The 11,136-nt window shown below is 37.2% G+C and overlaps 1 protein-coding gene across 6 annotated transcripts in view; it reads right to left on the bottom strand.

Annotated features, from left to right (window-relative positions):
• The window catches only part of mef2cb (myocyte enhancer factor 2cb), a 71,907-nt gene extending 62,406 nt beyond the window's left edge, over positions 1-9,501 (bottom strand). For 4 of the 6 annotated variants that reach the window (XM_014008378.1, XM_014008381.1, XM_014008384.1 and 1 more), the window contains exons 1-2: positions 9,244-9,501; positions 112-232 (exon numbers count right to left, since the gene is read on the bottom strand). The gene's annotated coding sequence lies outside the window, so the exon portion shown is untranslated. The remainder of the gene's footprint in view (positions 1-111; positions 233-9,243) is intronic. The other 2 variants (XM_014008382.1, XM_014008383.1) reach the window with 1 other exon arrangement.
• Positions 9,502-11,136: the final 1,635 nt, after the last annotated feature.

Here is an 11,136-nt window from a genome sequence, read left to right as displayed (position 1 = left end):
CCCCCCCCATTTCTTCAGACCTCTTAGTGTGTGCAACATGCATTTGCATCGACTCTGTTGTGTGGTGACATGTTGACAAGTATGTGTGGATGGGTGGTTTTGTGACTGTACCACATTCAGCGTTCCTTCGTGTTCTGTCTTACGTGCCCTGGCTCTCTATGCAGTCTGCCAGGAGCTCATTGGAGAGGTTCTTCTAGTCTTCACAATGCTTGAGGTTGGCTTTCATTGGCACCTAGGAAAAAACAAAAACAAAAAAATATATAGACATAAATATGTGAGGAGAGAATGGAAAAGCTTGCTACTGAAATAGTTACTGTTTGCATGTATTTGCCAACAGCTGAATATAGTGGGTACATTTATTTTTTGTACTTTATTGTAAAATCTGAATGCATGTGTGTGTTGAAATGGCTATATTACTACAGATGAATAAATATGAGATTGAGAATTGAATACATTTGAATTTGGAGAAATCATTAAACAAGACAAGTGTTGGGTCATGCATATTCATAAATGATACTGACTTGTCTACTGGGAGAAAAAAAATGAACAACTATGAAAAGGATATACTTACAGCTTAATTCCTTTCTCATGCATTTAATGCAAAACAGGAGAAGACTTATTGTATATTTTGTTGTACACCACCAAATCTCAATAAAGCAAAGCTTGTTCAGTGCGCTTCAAAGTAAATCACATTGTGCCATTTAGTTTTGATCAYTTTCTGTTTGGTACACAAATAAAATGAGAATGTTGCAGATTTTACATGATATACTAATATGAAGTGATATATCATGTATAATATGATGAGATGGGGCAGTGGAGTACAGTAGAGTGAGAGGAGCACGGGATCGCCTCCACGCCTGGGAACCTTTGCTTTGCACGTCCTCTTTGTGCTCATGTAAGTTTTCTTCTTGGGTTTCCTCCCACAACCAAAAAAATAAAAAAAATAAATAAAAAAAAAACCTTGAGTGAGACTCTATGGTTGTTTATCTCATTGGCCTCTGTGTGTACCCCAGATCTTGCACAGTGAGAGACAGATACCAAGGAAAARTGACTAAAGACAATGAATGGATGTGATAAATGTTATATAATATATACTATTAAATATGATTGGTTATGACAGTCATATGTTGTGATACATGGAATATGATACATGACATATATGATACAAATACATGTATGCTATCATTTATGCCCTTCCACACTCTAAAAAAAGATGTTAATCAGAAGTTGAAGGAATAATTCAAATGTTTTGAGCTWGTTTGAGTTATGTGGAAAAGTCATTAAAAATAATAACTTCCCTAATGTATGCAATCCTTTGTTTGGTTCTGGTAAAGAGAATTAGAGTTTAAATCTGACCAGATTGATGGTCTTAATGCTAATGTGAGTACGGCCAAGACTAAAGTGGATTGGCGCCTTTCAAAAACAACTCTAATTTTGAAGGTTTTATAGCGGTTCATGGAAACACTAATTGTTTATAACCTTTCTATACAACCCCATGTCAAAAGATTTGAACTAACCCTTCAACATTCTGCAAAGTATGCAWGTGTATTAATGTGTGTTTTGACAGTCACATCAAATTCTTGGGGAAAGGAACTAAAATTTGTTTTACACTTTGCCAAGACCATTATACAGTTACAATATGTCTCAGTGAGTGGATACACACATTTTGGGCCTTTGGGCAAATGCAGTTTATTGTGAGGTTTGGCGTACAAAAGCAACAGGGGAAGCTGCAACTGGATGTTGAGTCAAACACATAAGTGCGGTTTGGAGATATTGATCTTGCTCGGATTGTTTCTTAAGCCTCTCCTGGCAGTCGCTTTACGGCATGTGTCACACACAGATGCTGTCTTAGACATGTACATGGGATGATTCATGTGAAAATTTGTGCAGGGGGTTTGTTAACAGAGAGGAAGAGAGAAGGAAAAACTACTTTTCTCAAGCAAAATAAATAAATAAATGGATAAAAAATAAATAAATAAACACAAACACATTTTCAGGGCAAACAGGAACAGCTCGGGCTCAGTGCAATCTGTTGTCGATCACGCTCACGTGAAAACACAATCTGCCTGTCACAGTCGATGATGTTGTCAAGCACTCTGCCTCACCGCTCTGGAGAATTAGCCAGCTATTACAGAGGCACACGGAGACACAGAGAGCATTTGTCGTGTGTCGGATGTGTCTGAGGATGCTTCCAGCTTTATTATTTGGTATTTACAGATTTCAGTCAGTCTTCCTACACATGTTCCCAAATGATTTTCTGAGACATTCAGTCTTTTGACAGCAGATTGATGCTACATGACGTGACGACCAAAGCCTTCACAGTGGGGACAGAAAGACCTGCAGGCCATTTTAACTCACAGACTCAATTGGGAAGCTGTAGACTCCCTTTCTTTCACAGGTGTTTGTGTATTGTGTGTACTTTCTTCTTTTGAATTCGGAGTGTCTGAAGGGCATCATTTATCGGAAAAATCTACAGACATTTAAAAGTTACAATAGTCCCTAAAATTTTATAACAATCAGAGATCCTAAAATTATCAAAAAAAAAAAATAGTGAGCATCTAATTTGCTTTAACAACACATTTTTTTTACATTTTTATAATTTTTATTTTTGAGGATGCCTACACAAGCTAAGTATTTACCTGTCTCAAATTTTAATTCTTTAAGTTGATAAATCCCTCAGTGAAAACAAAACAAAAYTGTTTCAACAACTCTGTCCACTTTGTCAAGGCATGTCCAAAAATGCTCAAATATCTGGCTCCAATTCTCACACACAACATACATACTTTAGAAGMTGTTGAGGCTTTGAGCATATCCCATTTTTCAGAATGAGAAAAAAATAATATAAAATTTCCACATTAGGTCTTTGTGTTAGTCATCTGAAGCCCTATATTTTACATGATGTGAATATCTTTATTAATATGGTTCATAATGAAACTCAGAGGGCAGTGTCGGCAGTAATTATGTTGTAGGGATTTTACCACAGTATGTTACTGTTGGGCAAGCAAAGGTGATAAATCCATTTTAATTAGTTCAAACCATACAAATACATTCCTCAGTCSACATTCTCCTATTGTTAATTATATATGGAAGAGAGTTAATATAACAAGACAAGCTTAATGTATAAAAAAGCAATTTTTGTCTTACAGAGGTGGCATTCTCTCATAACATCAAGGGAAGTTTTATACAATTTGAATAAGAATCATGTGTTACAAAGGTTACAAAAAATAATACTCATTGTAGATAGCTCTTTGAACAATCCAGTTCAAAGAGTAAGAGTTTCTCTGTTTTAGTCAATAGCTAGTGTAAATGCAGTCAAGACCATCCTAAAACAGCTTCACCCTCACAAATATGAACGATTTAAATTTTTGCCAGAATAATCAARTGATGGTATACTGATGTGAGTGAAAATGTGTGCAAGATAGCTTTAAACTGCTATAAATTTATAAAGATTGAAGTTGTTCAAAAATGATAGGATTTTCAATGTTTCACATTACACAATTATTCTGGGAGAAATATAGTTTCTACTCGAAGAACACTGACTGTGCTAGAAGTACAGCTCACTGCTGATGCCACTATTTATCCTTGCAAATAAGACAACAAGACCACAGATTCCATGTAAATAACCATATAATGAAAAATTGACAATAGTGTAAATGCTTATAAACTAGGATTAGATTTAAATGCTATGACATTTTTGAGATTAGAGTTCCTTTAAGATGCTTTTTTATTGGCAATCCAATAAAGATAACTTGAAATTTAGTTAGGTGTACAGCTCAAAAGCATGAAGTGGTACCTAACGACCTAACAACAATCAGGACAAACCACTTGGCTATTTAAAATTAAATTTGTAAAATATGTGATTACATGGAAACTCAGAAATATGAAACAAAAAGGCCCCACTTGGATCAGCAGTTAGTTATCAATCTTGTCAGAATTAAACTCTGGCTGTGTCTCAATTCATGGGCTGCATCCTCATGAGTAGCCCTCCTGGGCCACAGCTGTCCCATTCCTGGTAGGCTGCATAAAACTGCTGTGAAATGAAACAGTTTCGCYTGACGTCAGCTTGACGTTTGCATGACCATGCGCTACCCCATTACCATAATGACACTTGTTGACAGACTTGACCACTATTTTATATCAAACTTGTTGCTAAACTTACATTTAAAAATGAACTTTTTAGTTCRTGATGAATTTCCAAACTATGCCCACGTGGTGAAAAAAAAAACTGTGCCGTCTTTGTTTCTCTGTTTAGGTTGCTGACGGCTCATTGAATCCTGAGGTATTCTCATCCTGAAGGATACTCAGATGCATTCTTGGTTTTTGAGATTTTGTGGACTGCATTTCTTGAGTGGGATCCTTCAAACTGGGACAGCACTCAGCGCAGGGCAGTGACGTATGCGGCCGACAAATGTGCACTCCTGAGGATGCTGTCCATGAATTGAGACACAGCCACTATTTCTCCACACTAATGTTGTTTATATCCATCTACAAGTAAGATGTTAATTGTTCATAACCTTTTCACAAAACCACATTTCAAAATGGTTGAGCTACCCCTTTCATTTTAAATTTGAGATTCCTCAATGATAATAAAAGTTAATCCATGTTGTGAATAATTTGGAATCATGAACTTGTACCATGACGTGATTTGACTTCCAAATGAAAGTTTATGCCGCCTTTATCATGCATCCAACATAAACTACAACTTTTACTAACCTGCTCTTWTTTCTTTTCATGCGTACCACATTGTTTTATAAAACAACATTAGGAGGTACATTAATCTAAGACAAACTGACTCAAATTTGGCCTTAAATGATCCAACAAATGACCTTTGTAATTTTATATGCTACATTTCCATAAAACAAAAACCAGAACAGAGAGAAAAGTTCAGTCTGGTCATTGGCTGCTGTGGTCCAGTATTTCAGTAAATCCTTATAAGGCATTCATTTTAATAACACAGTTTATCTCTGTGGTGAGGCCAGTTCAAACATCTTGCTGACATGTCTTGCCAGGTTGTCAAGTATGGACCGAATGGAATAATAACAAAGTCAGAAGGACTCCGAAACTGTAACAGAAACAAGATAAACACTTTCTAAGCAGCGTCACGTAGAAGACAGCATGTGAGATTTGCACGTGTTGTATTTAACAAACGGCATTCTGTCTGTACACCTTTTCTGAATTATGGATGAGGCACAGGCTTAACAACAAGCTTTTCTTCTGTTCTGCCTGAGGCTCCAGTTACATCACAAGAACAGGGTCCTCCTGGTCTTAGGATAGCTGACTCAGCTGAACTGTTGATCAAACCTGTTGCTTCTCCTCTTTTTTTTTCACTGTCATGTATGGATTTGCAGTTGCAAAGTCACGAGGAAGTACCCCTCCTGGATTTAATGATTTCGGTAAGACAAACAACCAAACAACATCTGGGATATTCACAAAAGAGGATGACACGTCGGCATACATTTTTTGATTAATCAGGCCTGATTTCCCGCTGACTGATTTTGTTTATAGTCAAATTAATTTCAGGTGTATCATTAATGCATATACAGCATGCCAGGTGCTGTCAGTGTGCCATCTGCTCCACAGGAAACTCTCACACACACACACTGCAGTTAAGTTTGCTGCCTGCAGGGGAGGTCTGCACTCCTCTCGACACAGAATAAAGAGGTACAGCACGTGTCGCAACAATCTCYCAGTTAAATGAGTATCTGTATAAACTTTATTTGGTGAATTATAACATGTTCATTTACAAGAACCATCTAAACATTTAAGCAAGGTCATTTTGAACTGAAATGAAATGCTGSTAACAATTATCCCACAAACCAACATTTAAATTACTTTAATTTATTCCACTTTTTTAAAATCCCTGACATTGGTGATTTTCTAACCCCTTCTTCTGCTCCCATGTCTTCTCAGTGAATAGCCAGCCTAACTGTCATGGTTTCTGTCTGTATATCAAGGGATAAATGTTCTTTTTGTCTCCTCTAGATTGCTCTGCGAGGGTGGGTGTGTTGGGGGGGGGGGGGTGAGACTGACTTTCTGCTAATGATTTTTCCTCCTTTTGAATGGCTGGAAAATAATCCCCATATGAACTGCTCCGTATGCGGGCACAGTTATTTCATTGTTCTTGCTGCTCTTTCTCTAATTGTGCCTATAAAAGAGAGATGCCAGTATTACTTTTGTTTTGGTCTCAGTTCAAGGGGTGTTCAAAAAGTGTTTCTTGAAGTGGTGTAAAAGCTGTGTCTGAAAAAGCATTATTAGTGCGCAGAAGTGGAGTAGACCATATGCCTGTGCGGGTTCCATAAAAGTGTAGAAAAAATTGTTCATGCTTACTTAAACAACATGAATCTGCTGAAGTGTGGTTCACAGCTATGGTGCTTCATGCACTGGTCATTCCCAACAATAATTCCACCTGACTCAGAGTTTTAAATCCTTTATGTCGCTAAAACAACTGAGATCTGTTGGGACCTGTTCACAAGAACTTGGATTGTCCTGGACTGTCCTGAACAAAGTAATCCTTTAGGAATTTTCTGAAAATTGGTTTTTATTTCCTCTGAATCAATCATTCTCTTGAAAACTCAACGCATCTTTAATAAATAAAGTTTTTAAAGGGGGCATGTCATGCTTTTAAATTCTWATTTTTCATATTTAAACCATTTAGTCAGGGTCTAAATTGAGAGGAATTGCGACACTTTGATTTGAATCCCTCCTTATTGTAACTCCACAAGCCCCTGTTTCATCCCTTTTCTCAGCTTTGTCTCAAAGCAACTCATTTTCACACTGTCTCTTTAAATCCAAATGTGGCACTTTATACCCTACCACTTCCAACTTCCAGAGCAGTCCATTCCAGTTTGATAAAGGGATTTATGACTATATATATATATATATTTGCAAATTAATTAAAAGTGGTCAACAACGGAAGACTTGTTCATCCAGCCTTACAAGTTGGGGTCAAGAGTCTGACCCAGAGCCAGAAGAGAATGAAGCAAGTTGCTACCTTATTTGGCAGTTCCATCGCAAACACTTTGATGTGATGGTTCAGAAAATTTCACCGAAAATAGAGAAAACTAAACGGGTTGAAGATACTTAAGCAACACTAATGACTAAATTCAAATTTTCTGCACTCCTAGAGTCTCCAAATATATTAACAACTAAAAATGTGGATTTTGCATGATAAGTCCCCTTAAAGGTAATTGATCTGAAATGATGTTAAGCAGGAAGTACATAGCAATATAAATATTTTTTTCATCCATTCTACAATTTCTATCTAGGTTTTCACATGACTCTTGCAAAAATCTGGAATGTTACAAATTCCCTTTACTAATCATGACACAGCAGAAATGTGTCCTGCAGCTGTTGACCTCTGCCAATTCTCCTGGCAATTAAAGATCACTCARCGTAGCTGTGCAATTTCTCTCAGACGCCTAACAAGCAGCTGATAACATCTTGCCGAGAAGGAAAAGCAAGCGCAGTGGAATATATGTGTCTAAATGAGGATTCCCCAGCTCAGATGTGAGATCGCGAGGCCTAGCAACTAAGGACTATGGGCTTGTGTTACATGGTGGAGCTTGGCAGACGAGCGGCGGCGTCTAAAGCTCTTTGTGCCTTCAGGATCACCCTCGACTCATTCTTATTCATACATGATCAGAGGGGAAGCAGGCAATTGAGATTAGCCGCAGATCAAAAGAACTGCGTAGCGCCAGCGCTTGTGTTTTGTAGATTTAGGCAGGCCCCAGCACACGAGTATTGTATCGTGGCTGAGAAGCGTCATACTGTTTTCTGGCCTCAACAGTTCTCAGGGGGTAGAGGGAAACGGAGTTATACAGGAGGACGTACCGCTGCTGGAAATCTTTCAAAGTTAAACAATGAAAATAAGAGCAAATAAAAAAGGAATAGTGGGAGCAAAATGACTACTGTAAACCATTACCAACCTAAAACATGTGTGTTCCATACCATTGCAATCAAAACTACTTCCATGTGTGTAAATGGTCTTGGCTCACTTATAATTTGTTTAAAATAAATGAAACAAACTTCGTGTGWTGGCACACATGCTGCAACTCGAGAGCATCTGGATCAGTTATGCCACTAAACAATCATAAAAACTGGCAATGGGCTTCTGGTCAAAGTTAAAACAACAAATCAGATAATTACTTAAATTGCATTAGATTAATGTGCACTGAACGATGAAAAGGCAGAAACTAATAGGAACCTTAAATCTTTTTGGAGATCAGTTAAATAAATTGAATTTTACATGCATGACATTAGGTGACTGCCTCAACTTAAAATACAATTTAATTATTTCATTCTAGACTTTACCATCGATGATAAATCACCATTTCTTTCTATATATACACATAAACTTTAAAAAAATATGAGCGTAAGAGCTGACTTTCAAAAGTGGTATCAGTGTAAAMAACATTCATTGCCCTGAAGAGAAAGAAAACAATGAGTTTCCTCAATTAATGACCACCAAAGCCATGGAATTTCAGGGGCAGAAAAGTTAATACATGAGGACGAAGCTGTTCCTGTAAACTGGGTCAAAGGTGCAACTTTTTTGTGTGAGTTAGTTAAAAAAATACTTACAGACAAAATGTTTGTTTATGCTTGTAGTTTCAATTGTCTGTTAATTTGCAGATTTAGAAATTTAATCTAAAGTAACTTGGACTACCAAAATGTCAAATGAAATTAAAATCAAATACAAAACAAACAATGTTGTGCCAGATGTTGTAGATATAATCTACCACTCATTCAATAATGTCAAACAGGACCTGACTTGTTGGGTATGAAATTGCATTTTGTCTTGGCAAACAAATACCACCTCTCTTGTTTGGGTAATTAGAAKAAACTATTTACTTAGAAATAATTTCCCTTTTATGTTTCAAAAGTTTGATCTGAACACTGTACCTACAATAACTGGACTGAATAGAACATGTTGCAACTGCGAGCAACAACTGAGTAAGCTGTCTTTTGGGACTGAGTCATTTCTAAAACCAACAAGACTCTTAGGCAATGCTGTWTTTCCCCCTCTCTTTTTTTGATAATTCAAAATACAATTCACAACACTTGCAACCAATATATAATTTGTTRATCATGCCATGAACAGTAACACAGACTATGGTTTGAAAACCTGTAAGGGGGCAGGCATGGTTTTCCACTGACAGAATGATTTGATAAGAAAGTGGGGGAAATAATGTGTAGGAATATGTGTACTGTAAAAATAAATAAATAAATAAATAAAAAAAAACTCACCCGTGCCTTTATATCTGCTTCGCCAGGAAGTTACAAACTGCAGCACCAGCTGAGGCCCAGCCTAATGAAATGATTTAAAAATAATAATATAAAAATCTATAAAAATGGAAAAATAAACCATAAAGGAATAATAATAAAAAAAGAAAATCAGACTAAAATTAGCTCAAAATAAATGTCCTGCATGTCATAAAGCCAGACCAGCTGGCTTTGAACAGAAACCCTGATTTGGGTTGTGTGCTTGCCCCGGATCTCTGCCTGATCTGAAACCAGGTCTGGTTCGGTCCGGCCACCCCCACCGTCCAGCTGTCCCAGCATAATCCACCTGTTCCTATCAGTCTTGAGTAAATTTAGCCTTCYGATGGATCAGTGTCACCCACCACCCACCCTCTTTACCCCATTCCTGCACACCCTACCATACCTCAGACCTCTTGCCAGCTCTGGGAAATGTGCCCCTTTAAGAATGCCACCACCTTCACACTTGCAAAAAATAAGACTATACCTTTGTCCCTTCACACGTCTAAAACTCACAGCTCTACAAACAGCATTCTTTCCACTGGTTGTGTGTTTTTTTTTTTAAATCAAAGCCCTTACAACTGGAGATATTGTTTTCACAATTAAAACAGCTCACAGTTTCAGAAAAAAGCTAAAAGAGAACTCTACAGCTCCTGATAGAAAGTTTATGCAGCATTTAATTGATTCAAAATATTACAGTTTCAACACATTAAAAATGAATAAACTTAGCTGCAACAACTAATCTTGCCCCTTTCATGAACAGAATCAGTGTGTACTCTGTGTGAATCATAAATTAGCCACTGGAAGAAATTAGCTGGCAATGATAGCATCTTGTCAAACGTCAAAATACCAGGTGCAGAGGTATACACCTATAATTTGGTAATTATAAACTCATTTATCTGAGTGTATCCATGACTAAAATCCGCCTACAGTTTTCCTTTTTTAAAAACCCAAAATGCTCAGGAAATGTTGTTTTGTCATTACTACCTGATAAAAATCGTACGTTTCCATCCAAAGAGAGAGGGAGAAAAAAAAAGTCTGCTTTCCCTGTAAGCTGCTGGCAACATGACTTAGAGCCATTTTTTTTCTTCTTAATGACACATTCGGTACATTGCAAGAATCAACAAGCTTAAATCATAAAATCTTCAGTGAGGTTTTGTGCACTGATAGAGTTTTGTGCGGGTGGCACAGGGTAATTTGATCTAATATTTTCCAGTCACGCTCAAATATCTGATGCCAGCATCTAATGTACATTGTGACACCAAAAACACAAATTAGTGTTTTGTACATCCCTCATATCAACTAAATAACCTAAGTGGAGATTGATGATATTAGAGAAAGCTGAGTAGAATATAGATCAGTTGTTTCCCAAAAGAGTGAATCCACAGTGAGAGAGAGAGAAAGCGCGGCTTCAGTGTGGCCCTGGATGTTAGACATTCACACTTCTGACAGTGAAACATCTTTTGTATTGATCAGGTTGTATTGTTTACAGGTTTCTGGGCAAAGATACTAATCTGTTTTTTTYAGGATAATTTATTTTACCATTACTACTTGTACACCTATACACTGACCATTTAGTGTTTGCCCTATCTAGTATTGTCATGACCTCATGGTCGACAGGAATTCAGTAATCTTTTTGGGTGGGAAAGGAGGTGGGGAGTGAATCAATRGATGTTGGTAAATGTTTATTCAATTAKCTCAAGCCTAGATGAGRGATGGGTGCAGTGTTTTGATCAGACCCTRTGATTCAGCTGTGCTGGGCCCATGTAGTGGCTGAAGACATCTAAGTAAACTAAACGTCTTGTAGAGGCCGTGCATCTTGACAGGTTATCAATCCATCAAGTGACAACACAAACATAGATGATAAATATCTTTGGGAAC

The sequence above is a fragment of the Austrofundulus limnaeus genome, unplaced genomic scaffold, assembly GCF_001266775.1.
Source record: "Austrofundulus limnaeus strain Quisiro unplaced genomic scaffold, Austrofundulus_limnaeus-1.0 Scaffold49, whole genome shotgun sequence".
Lineage (NCBI taxonomy): Eukaryota > Metazoa > Chordata > Actinopteri > Cyprinodontiformes > Rivulidae > Austrofundulus > Austrofundulus limnaeus.
The sequence above is the reverse complement of the archived record's forward strand: the minus strand, read 5'-3'. Positions and strand labels throughout refer to the sequence as shown.